General features: G+C 50.6%; 1 protein-coding gene and 1 long non-coding RNA gene across 2 annotated transcripts in view; one reads left to right on the top strand and one right to left on the bottom strand.

Moving 5' to 3' along the window:
- Positions 1-24,476, bottom strand: part of Kcnb1 (potassium voltage-gated channel subfamily B member 1) — a 106,136-nt gene that overhangs the window by 30,433 nt on the left and 51,227 nt on the right. The window lies entirely within an intron of this gene.
- Positions 12,042-23,915, top strand: LOC147822190 (uncharacterized). Its single transcript, XR_015446042.1, has 3 exons — positions 12,042-12,151; positions 16,241-22,438; positions 22,956-23,915. It is a non-coding gene; the product is annotated as an uncharacterized LOC147822190 (long non-coding RNA).

Genomic DNA, 24,476 nt, shown 5'->3' with positions numbered 1-24,476 from the left:
TGACAGTTTGCAAGGAGCTTGCAAGACTAAACAGACAGAAAGCCTGAATCTCTCTGCCACTCTTCCTGGCCCTTATTTCCCGCCAAGGATTTCTTCTCTTCCCGGACAACTCAGTCCCAGGTGGCTTCCAGGAGAACTCTTCCTTCCGGTGTTCTGAATAGTGGGCACCACCCTCTCTTGCTTCTGCCAGCCAAGGGTGGAAACTTCAGCAGTCTCCAGTGCCGACAGGAAATGCAAAGGCTGAGTGGGCTGCTGTCAAACTCCAGGAAGGTGCATCGGCCACCTCTCAGTGGGTACCTCTGCCAGGTCCTGAAGGGTACAGCACTGGCCTCAGGGTGACAAGATTTCCTAACTTCTCAATAGGAACAAACCCATTTAGGGCAGTGGTGGTAGCAAACTTATGGCCCACACGCTGCACTGTGTTGTTGAAAGCTCTAAGAGGTTTGCTGTCACTGATCTAGGATTTTGCGCGCGCGTGTATGTGTGTGTGTTATACACTCAATTTTTTAACATTGGCAACTAATTAAAATATGTTAATACAGTTCAATTAAAGAAAACATTCATAGGGTAGAGCCACCTCTCCCCTCTTCACAATCTCTTCCAGTGGATAGCTGGTTCCCTCCTCTCCCCAAACTGCCACAAGACAGCTTGGCTCCAAGAAGAGATTGTTGCTCTTGAATACCAACAACATAATCATAACAGTAGCTGATACCACAAACTGAACATCCAAATACTGAAATCACCCCATGGGACATTACTGTCCTTTTCCAACTGAAGAAAGCATGGGGCTCAGAGAGGTTAAGGGAGTTGCCCAAGGTCACAAAGCTAAGTGACAACTTGGATTTGAGCCCAGGCTTGCATGACTCAAAAGACTGTAATCCAGCCCGGTGGTGATGGCACTGTCCCTTGGGAGGCATTCTGGAAATGTGGGGGAGGGCAGGCATTTCTGGTTGTCATGGTGATGACGTCTGGATCACACTGGTTTCCAGTGGGTGTGAGCCAGGAATACGAGATGCCCTGTTGTGCACAAATAGACCTGCGTCATGAAATCTCGTCCTGTCCCTGGTACCAGTGGTGCCCCGGTGTTTTCTCTTCCCCCACGGTGGGCAGCCATTGTTGAGTCCCAGCTGTATGCCAGGGGCTTTAGATCCAGCAGGCTGATGAGGTGGGTACTATTACTATCCCCAGTTTAACAGATGGGAAAACTGCACTCAAAGAGGGGAGTGATGTGTCCATCACAATGGCAGCAAGGCTGGGACTAGAGTGAAAAAAAATTCCAGGGTGCAAAATTTTTCTTTTCTTTTCTTTTCTTTTTTTTTTAGAACCAGGGATCAAACTGAGGTCCTTGCACTTTCGAGTCAGGCGGCAGAACCACTGAGCTAAATCCCCAATCCCCAGGGTGCAAAATTTAAGGAGCTCTAAAAAGCTTGGTGATCAAGATAAGATACAGGTCCTCTTCGATTTACAATGAACTTGTGTCCTGATAAACTGACAGTATCCTAGGTCCAAAATGGATGGAATCCCCTAACCTGCTGAGCACCCTAGTTTAGCAGCACAGTACACTGCAGAGCATCACATGTCTCCCCTGTGGTTGCTGCCCCCGCCCAGGCATGTGACAGGATCCAACCATGCCACATAGCTCGAGCCCAGAAAAAATCAGAAGTCAAAATTCGAAGGATGGTTTACTCTGAATAGAGATCACTTTCACATTATCATAAATGTAAGAAATAGTAAGTTAAATCATCCTAAGAACTGTGTATGATATCTTAATGCGAGTTTTTTAAAAAATCAAACTTAATGCAAAAAAAAAAATCCTTAATGGGGCAAGGATTTCTCCTACTGCACCTCAGAGGTAGAGTGCTCACCTAGCGTGTGTGAGTCCATGGGTTTGACCCCCAGCACCATTATGTACAGATAATATCTCTATATAAAAAGTAGATGCAGGTATATCCATGATGAACAAAATACCTAAATTTTAAGAAAACAGAGACACGCTGTACCATATCGGAGTCTGAGTGAAGAGAAAATTAATACTGATCTTGGATTTTTGTGCCTTGCTTGCTTCCCCTGGCTGTGCAAGCCCGGAGCAGCAGAGTCAGTGTTCGAACTCAAAGCTGTACTAATGGTACCCTGCGTCTATCTCGCCAGCCTCAATAAAATGTGGGGTGTCTGTCTGCCACCCCTGGCTCACCAGGGCTTGAACACAACTGGTTAAAGTACAGGTCCCAGAGAACCAGGATTTGTAAAGCAGATGACAGACAGCCTCTCATTAGCGCCAGGCGGGTGGGTGGCTGGCTAATACTAAGTTCCACCATACCGAGCTCTGTAATAAGCACTGTAATTTCCAATTCACTGGCATGATCACACTCTTTCTGGAAACCTATTCACAGAAAATAGGCAAAACAGCTATTTCTACCCAGAGAGAAGGACAACTTCGCATCAGGGTGACCGTAGCAGGGTGTGCTCTGGGGGCAGCCGACCTAGGCCAAGTCCCAGCCCTGACCTCAGTGGCCCTTTGGGCAAGTCAGCCCCCGCCCCAACTGCAGCCTCAGTTTCCTTGTCTGCGGTGGGGATGAGAACACCTCCCCGGCAGGGGCAGAGAAGGTTAGGAATCATGTATAGTGGAGGCACATCCTCATGGCTTTGATTCTGCGCATAACCACATAAGAGAAATATTTGCCATTTACTTTGAGAAGCCCCTCGCTTTAAGTTGTGAGGACCTGAACCTGAAAGTCATGTACTTCCTCTCAGATGCAGCCCCCTCTTTGAGGCCGGAAGGTAATGGCTACTGCAGGAGGTGGGTGTGGGTGTGGCCAAGGAAAAGGAAAGGATGAAGGAGAAAGTGAAGACATTTTACTCCCACTGTCTTCCTTCTCAGGCAAGAGGAGTGCAGTTCTCATAAAGCAGATGCTTGGATAAGAAACTGTCTCATGGACGTGCTCAGCAGGGCTCGGGGTCTCAGAAACGAATAGCAGGGGCTCCAGACCTCACTGGTCGCCTCTTCCCAGCTGTCATCGAGCACGGCAGCCACAGGTCTCTGCTAGCCAGCTGACACCCTCAGAGTGCCCAGCAGACCGCCGGGGCCTGCGGGCTTCCTGGGCAAGTGGTGCTTCCAGGGTCTCCTCGACTTCAAAGGCTAATTGCCAAGGATGTGCACGGATTGGAGAAGGAGACACAGCCCTCTTGGTGGGGAGGGACCCTGCTACTGGCCATGTAAATAAACAAACCCTGAGGTTGGGCGGAAAGGACTGCCAGCAGTGAGCAGCCGAGTCATCTGAGCAAGGCTGGAGGCCACTGGGGTTGGACTCAGGGATCCCAGTGGGGTGGGGCTGCTCTTGGGGACCTGTTCTGGAAATTTCTGAGGGAGTCATAAGGATGGGAGAGGTGTCAGAGGCAATGGGGAGCCGAGGCTGGGATACAGGTAGTCTGTGAAGCCTGAGACAGCCTTAGTCCTAGGAGACTCATCCTGCTCAGGGCTGGACCACCTCAGTGGATATTCAGGCAGGCGAACACCTGTTTACGTCTTCCCACCCCAGATTCTAGCCGCACTTGACATGCAAACACACCAACTGCTTTTTTAGATGTGGTCTTGCTAGGTAGTCCAGAATAGCTTTGAACTCAACTATAGAGCGCAGGCTGACCTTGAACTCAGCACCCTCCTGCCTCACCCCCTGCCCCCAGTGCTGGGATTATAGGTGTGAGCCACCATGCCAGCCTTCACACCGAATATCTCTCTTTTTTTTTTTTGGTACTGGTGACTGAGCCCAGGCCTTTTGCCCTAGAATATATCCCAGTCCTTTCTGGAGCAAGTTCTTGCTAAGTTACTAAGTTGCCCAGGTCAGGTTCAAATTTGTGACCCTCCCGGTTTAGCCTTTCGGGCAGCTGGGATTATCGGTGTGTACCATTATGCCCAGGGTTATACCAAATACCTTGTGCCAAGTTTTTAATCTAGCCTAAATTTCCCAGAAAAGCAACCGGTGGAGAAGTCCAGAGCAGAACTGTACTTTCTTTTGTTCAGAACTTGTCCGAGAGCAACTCACCATGTCGGAGAAATCACAGAGCAGATGGCAACGCCACTCGCTGTTTTGGTGTTGCCAACACACCTGTACCTCTCTGTTTTTGTCGCTGTCACATTCACGTTGCTTCTATGTATAGTGCAAGCACCTGACAACTTGATGGCGTTTTCTGGTGTCATTGTCGTGACCAGGAATTTGCACATGGAAATATATATGAATTTCACATATATTTGCTTGTAATTCTCTGCTCCACTAAAGTTAGGGGATTATATGAATTATCTGGAAGTTATGCATGTACATAGGGATGGGGGTAGGAGCAGAGTGCGGGGCTGAGCGGGGAGTGCGTCTTGCTGCGTTGTGGACTCTGGCACCTCCTTGGCCCTCGAAGCCCTCTGAGGGGCTTTGACTCCTATGCCTGGTCTTGAACACCTGACTTAGTTATTCGTAGCATTTGCTTTAACCCCATCTCCAGATGATGGGACCATGCCTGCTGACATCTTTTGGGGCACACTAGCTCCTGTGAAGGCACTCAGGACCCTGTCTCCTGATGTCCGGGATTGTTCTCTATTTTGTTGCTGTCCTTTCTCTGCCCCAGGCCTTGGCTCTCTGGTGGTTTGCAGCTGCCCAGCTCACACTCTGACCTCCATAGTATAAACCTCAAGGCTTCCAGACCTCTGTTCCTCTCTGCTAAGACCCCTGGTTTCCACAAGGGCACACAGAAGTGCAGAGTGTCACCAGCTTGACTGAAGTCACACAGCTAGGGCTGGGATTTGAATCCAGATCCCCTAATCCCTGTCCATTGTCCATGGAGTCACTGCTGAGAACAGCCTTCCTTCTCACCCACCAGTGTCTCTCTGGTTAAAACCAAACCCCAGAGTTCTGTGGAAGTAGAAACAACCTGTCTCTGAGAGCCTCTGCCTTGGTGAGCTGCTGAGTCTTTGCACGAGATCCCAGGAGACTTCCTGACCACGGCATGTTGCGTGGGGTGGAAGAGTGGCATGAATGGGAGGGACCAAGGAGGCCAAAAACAGGCTCTGGAGTCAGAATTGATTTTCTCTCACTATACCTAGGACCAATTCCTTCACTCTGCCGAGCCTCGCCTTTCTTGTCTGTGAAATTGGGGCAGTGATCCTTCCTTAATCTGAGTTGCGAGGAGTGATGAGAACAAGTAACAGGAGGGCTGGCCCAGGCCTGTTCTGTGAGAGGTACTGGAGCAGCCATTAGCTTCCAGGCTGCAGAAGCAGGGGGATGCTCTGGAAGATTTTAGAAGGAAGATTCTAGAAGATTCTAGATTCTGACAGTGTGTTCTTCTCTCCAGAGGGCACAGTCCCTCTGACTGCCTTGTTTTCTTTTTGTAGAATCCTCCCCAGTGCACCTCTACCCACCTTCATCCCACAGAGTTTCATGCCATCCTGATCTACCCAGCAGTCCCAGGCACTGGGTGTTAACCAGGACAGAGCCAGAGTCTCTGTTCAGCCCTCCTCTGGCTTGGACCCCTTCCACTGTTCATGTCCATTCAGTTGCCATGGCTGGAATGTTTTCTGTTTGTCAAGCACTGTGCTGGGCTCTGGGGGCAGAACTGTAGATAAGGTAGGAAGTCACTGTCCCCAGGATAGAGGAGCCAAACTACAGATCAAAATGCCCAGGAGGGTATTACAGGGCGCTGGGGACAGAGTGCTTTGAGAGTGAGGCAACTGTCCAAAAAAGGCCCCTTTGAAGACATCTGCCAAGCCGAGGTCTGAGGATGAAAAGAACAGGGCAAAGGAAGCAGCAAGCGCAAAGGCTCTGTGGTAGCAACGAGGTATCTTGAGGGTCAGAAAGAAGGCCAGTCAGACTTCCAAAACTGATATATATACAGATTTAATGCAATCCCAATCAAAGGACCAGCAATGTTCCCACAGAACAAGAGAAAACAACCCTAAAATCCATAGGGAACCAGAAGAGACCCAGAATAGCAAAAGCAGTCCTGGGTAATAAGAGCAAAGGAGGCGGCATCACTATCTTGATTTGAAGTCAAAAATGACAAAACAATAGTGAAAAAACAGCATGGTAATAGCATAAAAACAGACAAAAAACAGCAGAAAGCCAGGTGTATCAATGGAACGGAATAGAGGATGCAGAAACAACCCCAAGCACATTCATATGCTCTTTGACCAAAAGGCCAAAAATGCACACTGGAGGAGAGATGGCCTTTTTAACAAATGGTTCTGGGAAGACTGGCTATCCACATGCAGAAGATTGACTCTGGACTCATGTCTCTCACCACGCACTAAACTAAAATCAAAATGGATCAAAGATCTAAACGTTAAAACAGAAGCAATCGGCGGGAAGGTAAAATAGGTAAAACTCTAGAAGTCACAGGTGTAGGCAGAGACTTTCTGAACAGAGCCCCAGTGTGCAAGAAATAGTACCACAAATCAACAAATGAGATCACATTGAATTAAAAAGCTTTTGCATAGCAAAAGAAACAACCAACAAAGTGAAGAAACAACCTGCACAATGGGAAAAAATTCTGCCAGCTATTCCTCAGAAAGAGAACCAATATCTAGAACATAAAGAAAATTAGACTCACCAAAATAAAAGACCCAATTGAAAAAAAAAAGACAACTAAAACAAATAGACACTTCTCAGAAGAAGTACAAACGACAAATAAACACGTGAAAAAAATATTCATCATTTCTGGCCATTAGAGAAATACAAATTAAAACCACATTGAGATTCTATCTTACTCCAGAAAGAATGGCCATGATCAAGAAATCAAATAATTATCAAATGCTGACGAGTCTGTGGGGGGAAAAGGGAACCCTTCTACATTGTTGGTGGGAATGTAAACTAGTACAACCGCTATAGAAATCAGTATGGAAATCCTCAAAATACTAAAATTAGAAATTCCATTTGATCCAGCTATTTCCCTTCTAGGTATCTTCCCGAAAGAATCAGGATCACAGTATTACAGTGGCACACGTTTATAACAGCACTATTCATAATAGTTCAACCTTGGAACCAGCCTATATGGCCATCAACAGATGAATGGAGTAAGAAGATGTGGTAGTTACACACAATGGAGTACTAGCCTGCCATAAGGAAGGATAAACTTAGGTCATTTGTGAGAAAATGGAAGCACCTTGATACCCCAATGTTAAGTGAAATCCACAAGACACACAAGCTTAAATATCGCATGGTTTCTCTTGCATGAGATACCCAAAATATAAAGAGCAAAACAAAGGATGGATAAGAAGTAGGGAGAGAGTTCTTTTTTATATGTGAAGGGGAACGAGAGATGAAGGAAGGTGGTTGGGGGAGGGGAAGGCGTGGAAAGGCGGAACAAAGATGTGTCATGTGCCTGTACCAGTTCCCCATGAGGAATGTAATCATCATGCATGAGAAACAATTACTAACTTAAGAAACTGAGTGAAAAAGAAAGGAGGCCAGTGTGACTGGTATGGAAGAAGTGAGGGAGGAGTGCAGAGCGGGTGACAGACGCGGATGGGAGGCAGTGTAGGTAGGGCTTTGAGGCCAGGGTGAGAGACTTCCCATTTGTTTTAGGCACCCAAGAAAGAGAAGGCTCTGGGCCCCAGTAAGAAGAATCGCTTCATCTCTGGAGCGCCAGGGTGTGCAGGAGAGTTTGATGGTCACCCCAGCCTGCTCCGAGGCAAGAGAGGCCCTGAGTGGCTCCAGCCTGAACACCTTCTCTCCCTCCCCTACCTGTGTGGCCTCTCCTGCGCCCCCTTCCCTAGACAGCCGTCCTATCCCGGACACTTTGGCCCAGGGGTTCCCCACCCCCAAATCCACTGGGCCAGTTTCCTGGGAGCATCCACTCCTGAGCCTCCCCAGAAAGAACGATTCGGAGAACCGGCAGTAGGACCTGAGAACGCATATTTGCAGCAATTCTTCCAAGCCATCCCTCTGCCCGGCCTTGGGGAGACACAGCCCTCCCTCTGAGTGTGACAGGGAGAGAGGCTGTCTGTGGCCCACGGCCCAGAAGGCCCAGGGTCCCAATATCAGCTCTTCCCCAGCTGTGGGATCTTGGGCAAGTCGAACACCTTTCAGAGCCTCAATTTCCTCATCTATAAAATGCACAGAGTCACACTTACCTCAGAGTGTTGCGATGGAGACCACAAACACAATGCTTCCAGCCTGGGGGAGACCCCCACATCGGTGCTTAATAAATGCAGCTGCCTCCCCAGGGCTGAGGGAGGAGAACTGCTACACTCCAGGCGATGCCCACTGGGCCGGGAGTCAGCAAATGACTCTTGTAAAAAGCCACACAGTAACTATTTCAGACTTCGTGCGCCATACAGTCTCTGTCAAAACCAGAGGTGGAGGGTCAGCCTCAGACAACGAGAATTGAACAGGCCTGGCTGTGCTCCAAAAAGCCTTTATGGGACCCAGAATTCAAATTTCATGCCCTTTTCACTGGTCGTGAAATAATATTTCCTTCTGATGTTCTCAAACACTCAAAAATATAAAAACCACTCTTAGCTGGTGGGAAGTACAAACACAGGTAGGGGCTAGATTTGGCCTGGGTTTGCTTTAGATGCTTTGCATATAGAACTCTAGGGGATGTCTTCTCCCTGAAGAAATGGGCCTGTAATTACAGCCCCACTTTCGGGTGAGGAGATGGAGCCGCAGAAACTAAATCCTTGTACAAGGTCCCACTACAGTGACAGTAAATGTCCAATCTTTGGGGACCATGCAAAGTTCTGTTGCAAGAGGCAGCCTCAAGAGCAGAACTCAGGCAGAGCCTGCGTTAAGCCAGAAGTGACACGTACCCCAGATGTACGAAGTTATTCCTCAGTATCCACAGGGGCTTGGTGCCAGGACCCCCGTAGATACCAAAATGCATGGATGTTTAAGTCCCTTAAATAAGATGAGGTAGCATTTGCATAGAATCCACACATAGCCTCCTATGTGCTTTAAATCATCTCTAAATGACTTAATTCCTGATATGACGGAACTGCTATGTCATGATTGCGTACTGTATTGGGTTGTGAACAATGACAAGAAAGAAAAGTCTGTACATGGTCAGTACAGACACGATTTTTTTCAAGTATCTCTGATCCATGGTTGACTAAATCTGGGAATTCAGAACTCACAGGTACAAAGGGCTGACTCTCACCACATTTCAAGAACCAGTAGCCTCATCTCCTAAAGCTTGAATTCTTTTGCCTCCACATGGGAAAGGCAGGTTGGGCACGTGGGAGATGGGTTCTGAGCCCAGGGAGCGAGGGGCCTCTGGGGCCCATCAGCTACCTAGGCTGCAGCCTGGACCCACCTAGCCCACGTGAGCACGGCTGAGTACTCAGGCCTGACTGCCAGGTCGCTGAGGACTCCACTCCCTTAGAACCCCAGAGCTCTTCTCTGTCTCGTTCATGTTTGGGATTTTTGCAACATATTCATAACATTAGGATCGTGACCTTTCCTAAATGACATTCAGCTAACCTGTATTTTCCTAGAATAGGGACTTTTGACCTTCTCACTGCATCCTCTATACCAGACACATGCTTGTCATTTCCTCAAAGGTATGCTCAGATGTGGACAAAAAATCCTTAAAAATATTTGGTGTGGAAGGGAAAAATGCTCAGGTTGCTTTCATGTATGCATTTGCTCATTTTCATTCATTTGTTCTGCTGAGATACAGTGTGAACACACCAGCCAAGATTTCTTCCCTCACAGAGCTTACTTTCTAGTGCAGGAGACAGACTACAAACAAATGAGATACTATCAGATTGTGATCGGTGCTGTGAGGGAAAAAATGCTAAGATGGGATAGCAGCGGGATGGAGCGTGGTTCTTGTCATCCATTCGATCCTCTTCTGATAGTTACAGATTTGCTGGTGCTTAGTGGCAATATGGCTGCCCAGAGTGAAGACTGTTTCCCAGCCTCCCTTGCAGCTAGGAACAGCCATGTGACTATGTCCTGGCCAATGGGATGTGGGTAGAAGAGAACAGGCAGATTGGTCTCTCCTTAAAGAGAAGGACATAGTCCTTGCCCTTTCCCTCTTTTTCCCCAGCTGGAAATTTGTTCTTTTGAACCTCTCACATTTCTTTTCCTTCCAGAAGACTGAAAAGGACAGGGATCAGTCATGAGGGTGGGAGATGATGGGCTCAGAGGGGTGGGGACCTAACATCCACAGACAAATAGAAGTGGGCCACAGGGATGAATCCCTGCCACAGACCCCCACCGCTCACCCCCTGCACTCACAGTGTGGGTGCTCTGGGTGGGAGAAGGCTCAAGGCTTGACCAACACTTGGGTATGTCATGGGCTTCTTGACCTATCAAGGCCAAATGGAGCTCCAAGCCTCCTGCTCCCTGCTCCTGCCTGGGTTTTTCCTGTTTTGGCAAATGGTACCTCCATTCTCTAGGGTCTTCACCCCAGATTCCTGTTTGACTCCTCTCAGTGCATCCTGTGGGCCCCACCATTCAAGCTGGACTCAGAATTTGACCACTTCTCCCCACTCCACCACTGTCTAGCCCAGGACACCCGAATGTCCCCCAAGGACTACTGCAGTGGTCCCCCTGGTGTCCTGGTGCCCCCGCCACCTCTACAGCCCACTCTCTCTACTCAAGGATCTTTTAAAAATATACCTGGTCCTTGTTGCTTCCCAAGGTGGTGCAGTAAGAGCTGGAGGCCTCACCACGACCTTCAAGGCCCTGCCCAATCTGTTCCCGCGACCTCTCCCGCCTCCCCTCCACTCTGGCTCATGCTGTTTCCATCACACTGGCTCCTTGCAGCTCCTCCCACACCTGTGTGGGTGCCAGCCTCAGGGCCTTTGCACTTGCAGTTCTCTCTGCCAGAAGGCTCCTCGCCTTCCTTCCCATCCTCAGGTTTCAGCCCAGATGTCACCCCCAGGAGACCTCCTGGACACCCTGGTAAAATCACCACTTTACTTTCACTTATGACCTTCTTTTAGTGTTTTCAAAGCACTCAGTCATTTCTTTCTTGACATGTTCATTGCCTTTTCTACTTGAATGTAGGTTTCCTGAGGGGGTGGCAGGGACCATCTGTCCTGATCCATTAGCATCTCCAGTGACCTGGTACATAGTAGGTGCTCAATACATGTTTGCTGAGTGAATGAATACTCAAGGCCTTCCCAGCGGAGACGGTGAAGAGGAATGGGAGGAGCAGAAACAGACTCATGGGAGCCTCTTCAAGCCACCTGAGTGGTGTGGACCCTAAAGGTGCTCAGAGCCACCACACCTATTGCACAGACGTGGCAGCTGAGGACGGGAGAGGGGAAGGAACTGGCCCAGCCACACACACAGCCCTGCCAAGCAAAGCGAAGACTGGGACCCAGGCCCCTGTCTCTCAGCCAGGCACTCGCTCTTGGCCACAGCCTTACAGAGTCCTCTGCGGCCCCACAGACTGCAGACACCTTCTCAGGGACCTGCTCCTGCCATCCCTGGGGACATCTCTAAACCCCTCGGCTCTCAGCAGCTAGAAGAAGCAGAAAAGACCCAGCCTCCGAGGTTTCCTCCGTAAGTGCAGGGGCGCGAGGCAGGGTCACCTGGCTGGGGTTTGTGCTGCTTTGGCCCTGCACCCTGCCTGACCTGGCAGCTTGGACCTGTGTCACAGCCCTGGCAGCCAGGTGACACAGTCCTTAGGCAGGTTAGGGACCTAGTACTGTCCCTTGGCCTGGGGATGGCCTCTTCGCTCTCTGAGCCTCTGACTCCCAAAGCGTAAAATGGGGTGAAAACCACTGCAATTGCCAGAACATAAACAGGAAATCTTTTCTTGCTACAGCAGGAAACTACCAGCAGTCACAGTCTGAGCATCTCCTGTGCATGTTTTCCTAAGTGCTTTTAAGCCTGCTGGACCAGGGACCAGGGTGAGAAACACATTTCCGAACAGCCGGGCAAGCAAAGGCGCATTGTTCACTGGTGGCTGTGACCCACTAAATTGATTTTATGACCCTCAGTCTGAAAAGCACTGTGTCGATTCATTCAATCCTCATAAAAACCTCCCAAGAACTCTTCCACGCCCACCGCACAAGGGCGGAGTCACTTCCGGGTGGGTGTGGACCCCTCCCCCCTTGTCCCCTGGGCAGGGCCCCTTCCGGGCCAGATGGGACCTTTCCACCACCCTTCCTTGGCCCAGGCTATTCCTCCTTTGGCTTCCCAAAGCAAGATGTCAGGTTAGTCAAACAGATCCGGAGTTTAATTAAAATAACGAGCTGTGCCAGAGGAAGGGCGCCAGGGCCAGCAGAGCGAGGCGGGAGACGAATTCCAAGGTTGGGGAACAGAGGCGGGAGGGAGGGAGCCAGGGGGTGAGAGAGGATGTGACAGGGAAGGGAGGAGGAGGAGGGGAGAGAAAGAAAGGAAGGACGGGAAAGGGGATGATGAGAAAGAGGAGATGGAGTCTGACTTCAGAAAGGCGATACCGGTTGTTTTTGTGGTACTGGGATAAAACCCACGGCCTTCACACTGAGCTACTTCTTGCCTTGCTCTTTTTGAGGCAGGGTGTCACTAAGTTAAATTGTCCAGGCTGGGCTCCAACTTGCAGTCCTCCTGCTTCAGCCTCCCAGAGTGCTGGGATTGCAGGCATGCACCAACCACGCCCAGCTGGCAGGACTGCTCAGTTTGGCTTTGCTCTCACTCTTGCCTCCTATAACCTCTCCTGCCAGAGAATCTCAGGGATCTTTGTACAGGTCTAATTTCACCACTCCTCTGTTATAGAGCCTCCTAAGGCTCCCCAGTGCCTTCAGGATAGGTACAAACTCCTCACTGAAACCTGAAGGCCCTGAAGGATCTGCCTCCTGCTATCACCACCTCTCTATAACCTCCTCCTCACCTGCACCCTGGTTAAATATGATTTGGGGGCCCAGGGCTGAACCCAACTGGCAGTACCCTCCCTGGGCTCATAGTTGGGGAAGGCAAAGACTCCCAAATAAATGCATAAAAGAAAGGGCAGTTCATTAAAGACAGAGCTGGGGCCAAGTGGAAAGCCGCCCCAAGGTTTTGGACCCTCTGTGCCAGGCGCTGTCCCGATGGTGCCACCCAACCGCTCACGCAACTTGCTTGGGCTGAGCGTGGGGGCTGCTCTCCCCTTCGCCTGCCAGGCTGGCTCCGGAATGCAGGCTGTTGACCACCAGGCTGGATGTGGCCCCAGAGGGTGAGGAGACGGGGCGGGGCAGGAGCTGCGGCCAGGCTACTTGCTCTGTGGGGGCCTGAGAAGGTGACCTTTGAGTTGGCCCAGAGGGCCGGCCCCGCAGAGGTGGAGACCAGGAGGGAGCACCAGGTACCCCTGGCAGGAAAGCGCGGCGAGGAGGCCAGGCCGGGCAGGCAGGGCGGAAGCAGATTCCGGCTGCCCTGTGAGTTCCGCCTTCATGGCTGTGATTGGGCGGGGGCGGCGACAAGCACACTAAGGGGCGGGGCGGGTGAGCCCCAGCTCTGACGGGGGGGGGCGGGGGGGAGGCCCTCCTCTCTGTGGTGGCCCTGGGGAAAGGTCAGTCCTCCCAGCAACCAGAAATGAGGGGAAGGCCGTGCGCATCTCTCGGAACACATCCTGGCACTTGCCACACGAGTGGCTTCATTCGTTCCCTCCTCCCCCTGAGGCCCACCTGTCCCGCCCAGGCCTCTCCAACCTCATCCCCCACTACGTTTTCAGGTTTCACTGTAGCCGCCAGAGGTCTTCTTGCTGTTCTCCCAATACACCGAACTCGAGTCTACCCCTAGGACCTTTGCACTGTGGGCCCTGTGCCTCGAATTTCCTCCCCAGGGCCATCCAGATCAAGCCTCAGCTTCCAGGAAGGGCCTGATAGTGGACAAAGAGGGCCATGATGCTGTCTAAACCTCAGAAACCTCTAAGGACCTTAAGCAAGTTTTCATAGGAATAAGATTGTTCACTGTGGTATTATTCATTAGCTCAAAAAGTTTAGAAATCCCCTTAGCATTCACCACCAGGGGAAAAATTAAATCAAAAGTGACTATCTGTGCAATGGAGTACTATGCAGCTATAAAAAAGAAGGGATATGGCTGAATATGCATTAACGGACAGGCCTGAGGTGTACTGTCAGCAAACAAAGCAAGGAAGGACAGTATGTGTGACAAGCTCCCATTTTCCTAAAATAAAGAAAAAAGAATATGCACGTGTGTGGATCTCCTTACCTGTGGACATACTATTCTAGAAGGGGGTCACAATAGGTTGGTGACAGGGTCTGCCCCTGGGGATGCAGGTCAGGTGGCTGGGGTGCAGGGTGAGAGAGGACTTTTCACTGCCTGCCTTTTGGAACACTTTGGTTCTCATACTAGGAAGATATATTACCTATTCAAAAACCTGACATTCTGGTATTTTTAGAATTTTGACCTTATCTCTAAATGGGTTACGTACACAAACAGGGACAGAGTGACAGTGATGGAGAAAGATCCGTTCATCCCAGGGGGCTGCGGCAGTGTCCCTGCCGGATGCCCTCCCGCCACCTCGGCCGTGGGCTGCAGACACAAACACGCAGATAAACAGAGTCGACCCCAGCCCCTCCTCGGAGCCTCATGCCTGTCACCCTCTGATTCTGCACTGCTCATTCCATTTGGCATTTTAAATGTGACACAACCTTGGGGATGTCTTCCTTCTGTTTTTGTTGTTGTTTCTGAATTGATTAATATTCCAGGGCTGTCAGGAAGTAGAAGTTTCCCAGGCTTCTCTGGCCTGAGCGGCTTTGTCCTCAGTGGGGTGGAGGTTGGGGAGCTTGGAGAACAGGGACAGCAAAGCCGAGTTCTCAGGAGGGTGGCAGCCTGCAATCCCACATTTAGCAGCTCCCAGGGGACGGTGACAAGTTCAGCAGGGCACAGAGGCAGGACTAGGCCTGGCTCCCGCTGATCAGCCCATACGCTGGTCCGCTGTCCAGCTGCCTCTTTGGCAAAGGCCACCTCCAGGGCCCAGCAGGGAGCTCGCCCCAGTCCTGTCTGACTCCAGAGCCCAGGCTTTTTAGCCATAATCTCACGGTGAGAGCTGTTGACCAGGCCATGGACGTGCTCTAACCTGAATCAAGATCAAAATTTCCCCACAGCCTGAATGATGGGAGAGAAGACAGAATGGAATTATTAATAACACATCCGCATTTAACCCATTCGTGAGCATCACCTCCTCTGTCCCCAAAGCTCCTGCCAGCCTGCATCTCATGGGATTCTCATGGCCACACGAAGAGGTAGCAGGGCTGGCTTCCTAATTTCCTTTCCCATTTTGCAGACAGGAAAGCTGGTATTCTGGGTAGGAAGGGACTTGAAGTTCACAAAGCCGGGAATGTCCTTAGTCACTAGCCGGGGATAAAGTTTCCAATCCAGAGCATTCCTTGAGATGCCCCCTGGGGAAGCTTCGTGGCCTTGCTGGGCCCAGACAGGAGAGGCTCCTTCTCCCAGAAGTGGGGTGGACAGAGCACTGAGCAGAGGGCTGACAAGTGTCCTTCGGGTCTGCTGATGGGGAACTCAGAATACTGAATGAGTCAGCAAGACCAGCAGATTGGGCTTTGAGAGGTCTCTGGAACATGCCGCCTCTCACCGCCACACAGATACGCGCTGGCCCCAGCTGCAGACCATTGCTGCCTGGGCTGTCTCAGCTGCCTCTTCACTGTCTTCCTGCTTCTGTCCTGGCCCCTACTGTAACATGCCACCTACTTTGTCCTTTCTTGTGGTTGCTGTATCCTCAAAGCCGCACAAGGGTCTGGTGAACAGCAGATACTAAAAGATTTGTTGAACGAACAAACAGATTATTCCATGGCTCAGCCAGGCTCCTCAGGACTCTGGGGTCTAAAATGTCTGATGGATCTGTCTCAAAACAATACAAAGCCAACACCCCACTTCGAGGGGACAGTTTATCCACTGGCTGTGGGTCCAGATGACTGCAGTGACAATGCCCATTTGTCAGTATATTTTTTTGTGGTTGGAGGCAAAGTACACTTTGTTTCATCAAGGAAATCAAACAAACAGAGTAAGAACTTCTGGAGCTCCAAAGGGAAATTTGTAGAGTAAAATCTTGCTCCAAATGCATGGTATAGAGGGAAGCAGAAGAAAACAAGATATTACTTCACTGTAAAAAGCAAATAACATCACATGTCAAGTTGGCTTTCTCTGGAGTTGGCTCTCATTTCAAAAAAGTATGCAGAAAAAAATCGTTAATAATAATGACAGTTACTGTTAACTGGGCAGCTACGATGTGCCAGGTACTATGCTGAGTACATCGTGTGCATTGTCTTATTTAATCCTCATGGTATCTCTGAATAATTTCCCAGGTGCCAGAAAAGGACACTGAAGCTCAGAGAAGTGAAGCGCCTTGCCTGATGTCCAATAGCCACTCAGCGGTGAGGTCAGTCCTCTCTCTGGCCTTCTCAGCCCAAATCTAGGAGCAGATCCTCAGAGGACACTGGCAGACTGCTGCTCAAACAGCCCTGCGGATACACACAGCCCCCTGGCCAGGGCCTAGACAGCAGGGTTCCAGGCACCCAGACAACCCAGATTCCAGTGGGGCCAGGCCTCCTATTGTGTGTTTCTGGAAGACATCCACGGAGTGCTGGCCATCTGCTGCTAAGAGCACCTGAGAGGAAGGGAGAGGAGTTTGGAAACCTTCGCCAGCTTCCGTTAAAGCAGGAGTCCAGGGCCCCGGAGCAGCCCATGCATTGTCCTGCTGTTGCCTTGGTCTGAGAAGGCTGCTATGATGGCTGGGTTTCCGTGTACTCAGCCCCTCATCAGGCAGGGCGGGGACACTGGCCCAAGGCAGGGGACAGCTTAACGTGGCCCAAACCAAGCCTGTCTGCCATGAAGTTCTAGGGAATGTCATGTTCTGGGACAGTCCCTGAGTTGTTCTCCTGACCCTTTGAGTCCTGTCACACTGGGGACTTGCCTACAACAGTGGCTACAACGTCATTCCCACATCCTCTGAGGCGAGGTTTGTGTCTTTCCCTTGACTTTGGGCTCTGTGATTGCTTGTTCTTTGAGACATGGCAGAAATGACACAGTGCCAGCTTAGGGGCCCAGATCTAGAAGAAATGGCACCTGGCACTTCCTGCTTCTCGTCCTGATCATGCTCGGAACCCAGGTACCATGTTGAGAGGAAGCTCACACCACCGCAGAGAGAAAGTGATGGACAGCAGCCACTTTCTAGCCTTTGTGAGCCCCAGGGGAGACACTTGGGTGACGTCAAGTACAGAGTGAGAACAAGGCAGCCCCAAATCCTGCCCTGCCCACCCTGCAGATTCCTGAGTGAATGATAGATAAATCACTAGATTGGGGGGTGATCAGGTTATATAGCAATAGATAACGAATACTTGCCCAACTTGGAAGGGATTTTCCGGGCCTTACAGGACCCCACAATCCAGATGAAGGCCTTTCACACTAATAGAGAGGCCCGGGGGTGACAGAAGGGGGCTAGGACATCAAGTCAGAAAGCTTCCTCTGCTCACATCCTCGGGTCTCCCCATCCCTTTCCCTACAGTACTGAGAACAGGCTTGGTCTCCACAAAATTCATCAGAAGTACCTTGGGCTCCTGCAGGGTCAAGGCGGAGAGACAAAGGCAGAGGACACACGTTTCCTCTTCATTCAGGGTCTTCTGTGCTTTTCACAGAACACGGAATGGTCCAGTGGCCGTGGTTGGGACTATTAAAGCAGACAGGCCGCTGCGTGGGAAAGCTTCAGATGCCCTGCCCCAGGGCGTCTCCTTGCTGTGGCCATCAGGGGGAAAGAGGTGGGAAGTTCACCCTCGAACATCTTTGCTGTGTGATTTTAAGTCTCTAAAACTGCCTGCCACTATCCCACTCTTATTGTGAGTCAGCAGGGACTCCTCAAAGGGCCGTGCCTGACAACAGCAACAGTCGATGCCCCCTCTGCACCTGACTGTGTGCAAGGCTTTCGGCACACAGACCGGAGAAGGCGGCTGGATAAATCCCACCAGGGAATAAGTGTGCTCTCCCCACTCAAATGCACTCCAGGTCTGATGCGTGCTACGCTACGGATAACTCTGTGACATCCTGCAGTGGTGCATGCCTGTGGATCCCAGCTAGGCTGGTGCAGAAGAATCACAAGTTTAAGCCCAGCCTGGGCCACTTAGTGAGACCCTATCTTACAGAAGGGCTAGGGATGTAGTTCAGTGCCAGAGCGCTTGCTTGGTGAGCAGGAACCTCTGGGTTCAATTCCCAGTACCAAAAACAAACACATGAGCTCATCAAAAGCAGCCAGACACAAAAGGGCACATAACCTATGATTTCACTTACACGAAATGTCCAGAAGGGGCAAAGCTGTAGACAGAACACAGATGACGGGGGCCTGGGCCTGGGGACACAGGATGGGGATGAAGGTGTGCTGATGTGAGGTTACTTGGGGAAATGTCCTGAAACTGGGTTGTTGTGATAGCTAAAATGAATTAACTTTGTGGCACATAAACTATACCCCATAAGAGGTTTAAAAAGGAATTGTGGGACATCAAGGGAGCCAGGGGTCAAGGCTGGGCTGTGAAACACTGTGAGGCATGAGGGGTGAGTGGGTACAAAGCTGTCGGACCCAGTGATGTTCTCAGTCACCTAACTGGGTAAATCCCAGAGCAGGAGGCCTCTGACCTCTTCCTAGTCACAAAGAGATAAAAGCCGAGAGTAACAATGGCAACCACGAGCACTGGTGGAGTGCAGATTCCACACCAGGCTCTGTGCAGAGCATCTCGTGTCTAAGAACCCACCTGCTCCTCCCAGAGCCCACGACAGCGGGACTGGGCGATGGTTCCACATGGCTCCCTCAGCGTCTGCGCATCTTTGAGGCTACTGCGGCGGGAAGTCTGGTTAGCAAACAGCCCGAGAGGCAGAGAAAGCGTCTCCCATTGGGGCCGAGGGCAGAGGGCAGAGTCCCTTCCCAGCCAGGATTATAAAGATAGTGTCTCCCTTAGTCCCAAAGGCCAGGCAGATTGCTGTAGCCTCTGTATAAAACTGGGGCTTCCTAAACTCTGGGATCCTCAGCTGTGACACAAGTCCAGTGTAGTGTCCCCTTGGGTCACTTTGCATTGCTCTCATGGAACCTGGAGGCAGAGAGACTGGATGCGAACATGAAGTTCATGCTGCCTGCTGGGCTGTTTACCAAGTCCTCTGCCTGCCAGCATGAGGAGACCAAAGCAGGCTCATGCATTAGCTTCGAGCAACGCAAAATCTCAGCCCGATCCCTGTTCTTGACAGTCGGCACACAGATTATCCCCGTCTTACAGATGAGGATACTGATCTAGAGAATGGAAGCTTCCTGTCCAGGATCACATACTGGGAAATGACGAGTTAGGGTCGAAACCCAGATGGATTGGGGAAGGGAGGCGATGTAAGCAGGGATGGCTGCAGGAAACAGCTAAGAATGGCAGGAGCTAAAGGCCCCAGCAGTACACAGAAGGTCATGCCTCTCAGCCTCCCAGGCCTACGCACCCTCAGAGGCTGCCTGTCCCCACATCCGGCTGCTGGGGCTGAGCAGCCAATTTGGGACGACTGCGATATATTTAACGGTGAGTCACGCTCTCCCCAGCAATCAAGGATGCAGGGAGCATCTCTGGGAATCCATGCCCGAGGGTCGCCATGGCAACCCCACCCAAGTCGCCTGCCAGCAGCTAGGATGTCAGTGCCTAAACCAAGGCAGAAATAGTCTCCTAGGCTGAGTCTGGCCATGGACAGGAGCAGCCTGCAGCCTGGGTTGCTGCTGAGTAAAGAGGAGCTGAGAGACGGCTGTGAGGACTTGGGAAGAAGGAATTCTCCTGGGCCACCATCCAGGCCAGAGGCCTGGGGTCCCTGGTTGGTTGGGCTGAGCACCCTTGGCATGATGCATATTTGACAAGCACCATTTCTTTCCACCTTTGATCCCCTTGGCATGTCCTCTCGTCCACACTCACTCTCACAAAGCCTCTTCCCATCTGACAGCTGGAGCCAAACACCATTACATTACAGCACCTGAAACTACAGCCCCCTGGGAATGTTGACCCTGGATCACCTTCCAGAATAATTTAGAAGAGTCTAGAACCTAGGACAAGGCGGCCATGCCCACACATTCACATCAAATATGAATACACCAATGAAGACCGTTTGGAGTTCATTCATTCATTCACTCATACATTCATTCATTCATTCACCAATGATCCTCTCAGTTGTTCATTTTGCATAAAAATCAGGGTCTTAGTGAGCCCTATATAGAACTAGACTTGGTCATTTCTCTATCCTCATCTCTTTCCCCTTCTCTTACTGTACTCCAGCCCATTAGCCCTGTTGCTCTTTCTCAAACACACAGACACTGTTCTGCCATGGGACCTTTGCATTTGCCCTTCTAGCTGGCTGGAAAACTCTTGCCTCGGGTAGACACAGCCTGACTCTCTTACTCCCTTTTTAGGTCACTGCTCAAGTGTCACCTTCTCAGAGAGATACTATCAAGACCATTGTAGGAGGAAGCACACAACCAGTCTCAGAGATAAGGCCAAATACATGCATTACCTATAATGTATACCTGTGACTTAGTCTCCTCTATCTGCAGCAAGGAGAGGCAATTGCCTGGAAGTTGAGTCAAGCCTACAGATATCTCTTGTCTGGTGTAAGCAATGTTTCAAAAACTTGAATTATCTGCTGATATTTATGAAATTGGAAGAAGGAAGAGTTCAATTCCTGGTACTGGGGAAAATAAATAAATATTGGAGATTTCATTTTGAAATCTTAATTTTCAACTCATCTTAAAAATCTGGAAGAGCAAGGTAAACATTCCCACATATGCAACAGTACCTGGCCAGGATGCCAACATCCTGTCTTCTACAGGCCCCAGGCGCCCTCACCATGTATTTCTGTGGCCACAGCCAGGCTCTGGGGGGGTCTCAGTGCTTTCGACCCAGGGCCCCACCTGAGGTCTCTGAGGGTCTTGGGCTTGAGATGGAGGGAAGAGGGAAGGTGATGAGTCGAGCAGATGGGGTTGCAGTCCTTGCTCGCTTCCCTGCTCACAGCATCCGTTTCCCACACGTGCTGTGGAATCTGAGAGTCGATGTGCAAATTGAACAAAATTATGTCCCGGTCAAGTGCTGCACACAGCCTCCCAAATAGGACACAGTAAAGGAGAACCAAGGAAGAAACGCGTTCTCGGGGCTTTCGGTCCACCGGAAGACTCTTCGCTCGGAAACCGGAAGAAGACAAGAAGCGCCAGTTTGTGGAACCCGGCTCATGTCAGGCAGGAAGCCCTCTGACCAGGCTCTGAGCACAGTTTCCGTTTCTCACGGGAGCCAGCGAAGCCCAGAGAACGGTCCCTGTCGAGACGAGTTTGCAACCATCCTTCCTCTGCATTCCAGGGGCACTGGCTTAGCGTGAGCATCGGCTGAGTGCTGGCATGGCCTGTGGGCATCTTACGCTGTCTCTAACTTCCCGCTCCCTGTCTCTAACTTCCCACTCGGCTCAGCCCTTGTCCCGGCTGCCCCCTGGCTTTCCCCCATGAGGAGTCTTAGGAAGTGGCCCGGGCCTGCCCGGTCACAGCCCCCACTCCTGACCACCCCGGCTGCCGCAGGGCCGGTCGCAGGGCACAACCCAGGCCATGCATGGCAACCTCGGGCTCCTACAGAACCACTGGGACCCTCTGAGGCTGTGTGTGTCAGATGCCAGCTGGGGCTGCTGAGAGCCACCTTTGCCATCACCGAGAGAAAGCCACACAAAGGAGAAAAGGGGCAGAAGATGAGGAATGAATGGAAACCTCGGAACACAGTGTGAGCCCCTGGACTCAGCCATGCCTGGATAGTTTCGGTTACATGAGCCAATCAGTGGCTTACCCCTCTCTTTTTTGCTTCAATCAGTTACAACTGAGTTTCTGAATTAAGCTAGGCATTCTAGGCCCAGAGGCATGAACATGTAGGTCAAGTCCTGGGACTGCTAATAAGCAGACTGAACTGAGAAGGCACCAGAACAGTCTTCGGGGGCTGGAAGCCTTGAATGCCTTGCTAGGTCACTTCAACTTTATCCTGGGTACTAGGGAGCCACAGAAGACTCTAGAGGAAGGAAAGGGACGTGATCAGAGTTGGCGGTAGTGCGGGGGAATTGGGAGAGAAAATCATGTTTGCTATTAAGTCTGGCTAGGGTTCTGTTGGGTGCATTCAGGAGTGAGAGGGGTAGTGTGTTCCCCCATACTCTCGGCTCTCTCCTCTGGTTGTCTGATAATAACAGTGTCCTCAATACAGACATTCTGGGTCCCCTCGGGTGGATCACTCAGCCATCCTTCCAGGGAGAAAACAAAAAGCAGTGTTTTTCCATGTCTATTTTAGACTCTGCCTACATCTTTGTTCTTCAGGAGGAACACACACTCCCCAGGGGGCCTTTCCCTGCTGTGGCCCAGCAGCCAAGTCTGGACCAGCAGGCCAGGATCCACAGTGGGAAGGAACCAGGAGCTGCCATGATTCCTGTCGATCCGGCCAGGAGCTGCACGGGGACGAGGTTATCAAAACATTCTGGATGACGAGGAGGTAGGGGAGTCCAAGTGTCCATCCCAGACTGACCGCCCCCTAGATTTGTCCTTTGCACTATTTTGAGCAAGTAGGAAGAGCCCACCCTCTGGGTCCCCCCAGGGGCCTGCCTGGAATTTAGAAATCTGAATTGTATTTGACGCTTGTGCCCATTTTTCTCACAGGCTAAGGAGAAGTAGGGACTTTCTGCTCCTAGCTGGATCCTACCCACCCATTCTACAGGTGGTAAAACAGAGGCCCAAAGAGAAAGCGAGGTTTGCTCAGTTACAGGGAACTTCCCACAGTCTACTTAAAAGCCCAGAATATAAAATCTCAGAGGGCATTTACCTTGCCTGCTTTAGTCACTGTCATGCCCTATCACATAACACAGTACCTGGCAAATAACACGCCCTTGAGGAACATAAGTGAGAGGTACAAATAACATCCTACAGCCATTTTTAGCTTTTTCAAAGAATTCATGTTTTAATTGTCAAGATTGTCTTTCTAGCCAGGAATTGCTCTTGCCCTCTTTTTGCAGATGAGGAAGTGGCAACTCAGAGAAGTTTAATTTCCTGCCTGGAATCACACAGCCTGGAAGTGGCAGAAGCAGGACGTGAACCCATGACATCCTGCTGCAGGCTGGGGCATCCTTTAGAATCTTCAGGTAGAGGAAGAGACCCTGGAGATGCCCATTTGAGGGGTGGAAGTCTTGACTCACAAGGCCAACTTTGGATTTAATTAGACTACAAAATTGGGGGGCTGGGAGAGACCAAAAAAATGTAGATCCTCACAATGTTAAACAGCCCAGCAATCCACTTCTAAGTCTGTCCCCAAGAGAACCAAAGACGATGTCCACCCAAACATTTGTGGACCGAGACTCACAGCAGCCTTATTTATTAATGACCAAAGAGTGGAAATGATTCAATATTCATCAGCCCACGAAGAGTAAATAAAATGGGGTACCGTCACACTATCAAATGCTACTTTTCCGGAAAAAGGAACCATGAACTGATACGTGCTCTGTCTGGGTGAATCTTGAAAACATTAAGCCAAGCAAAAGAATCAGACAACTAAGGTGCCCCACTGTATGACTCCACTTATGAAAAATGTCCAGAATGGCAAAATCCAGAGAAGTAAAGTAGAATAGTGGTGGCCCGGGGCTGAGGGAAGGGGAGAGTGGACAGCAACTGTCATGGGTAGGGGGTCTCTTTTTGGGCTGATGAACATGATTAAAAACTAGATTGTGCCTATCATCCCAGCACTCTGGGAGGCTGAGGCTGGAGGATCTTAAGTTTGAGCCCAGCCTTAGTGACTTAGTGACTTAGAGAGATCCTGTCTCCAAATAAAAAGTAAAAAGGGGTGGAGATGTAGCTCATTGCAAAGGCACTGGGTTCAACTCCCAGTACTGAAAAGAATTAAATTATGAGGATGGCTGCTACCTTATGCATATATGCTAACTATTGCATTATACATTTTAAATGTGTGAATTTTATTCCAATCAAACCATTTTTTTAAAAAGACCAAGTGAAGCATTTCCATGGCAATGGAATTTTAGAAGGGAGAACACAGAAACAAGGAAGGGTCCCCAGCGGATAGCCCCCAACTGTTTTCCTGGTTGTCTCAGAAGGATTTCAAGAAAAGATTTCAAACCCCAGGCTCGAAGATCCGCCAGAGGGCCAGCTCCTCCATGCTGAGCACCTGCAGCAGACCTTCCCGGCCAGCTCCCCCCTCACATCCAGGAGCCCGCATGTTGACCGGGTCCCAGCCAGGGCCCAGGTGCTCTGCTGTGTCATCCAAGAAGCCAGGCAGCCGTCTTGCTCAATGTTAGGCAGCAGCGTCACTCTATTGGCCAGGAAGTGGAGCCTCAGAGAGGTCAAATGACTTTTGTCTGAGACCCACAGCTCTTGGCTGTGTTCGCTACACTACAATACATGGGAATTCCCCAGACCGGTGCATGGGGCCACTCTCTGAGGGACCCTAGGCAAGTTCCTTGGCCTCTGCGAGCCTTGGTTTCCTCATGTGTACCGTGAAATCCCAGCTTATCCCTTTACTGTCCTGG

Source organism: Heterocephalus glaber, unplaced genomic scaffold (assembly GCF_053883595.1).
Source record: "Heterocephalus glaber isolate CG9 unplaced genomic scaffold, H.glaber_assembly_v1.0 deba00001673, whole genome shotgun sequence".
In the NCBI taxonomy this organism is placed as follows: domain Eukaryota; kingdom Metazoa; phylum Chordata; class Mammalia; order Rodentia; family Bathyergidae; genus Heterocephalus; species Heterocephalus glaber.
The sequence above is the reverse complement of the archived record's forward strand: the minus strand, read 5'-3'. Positions and strand labels throughout refer to the sequence as shown.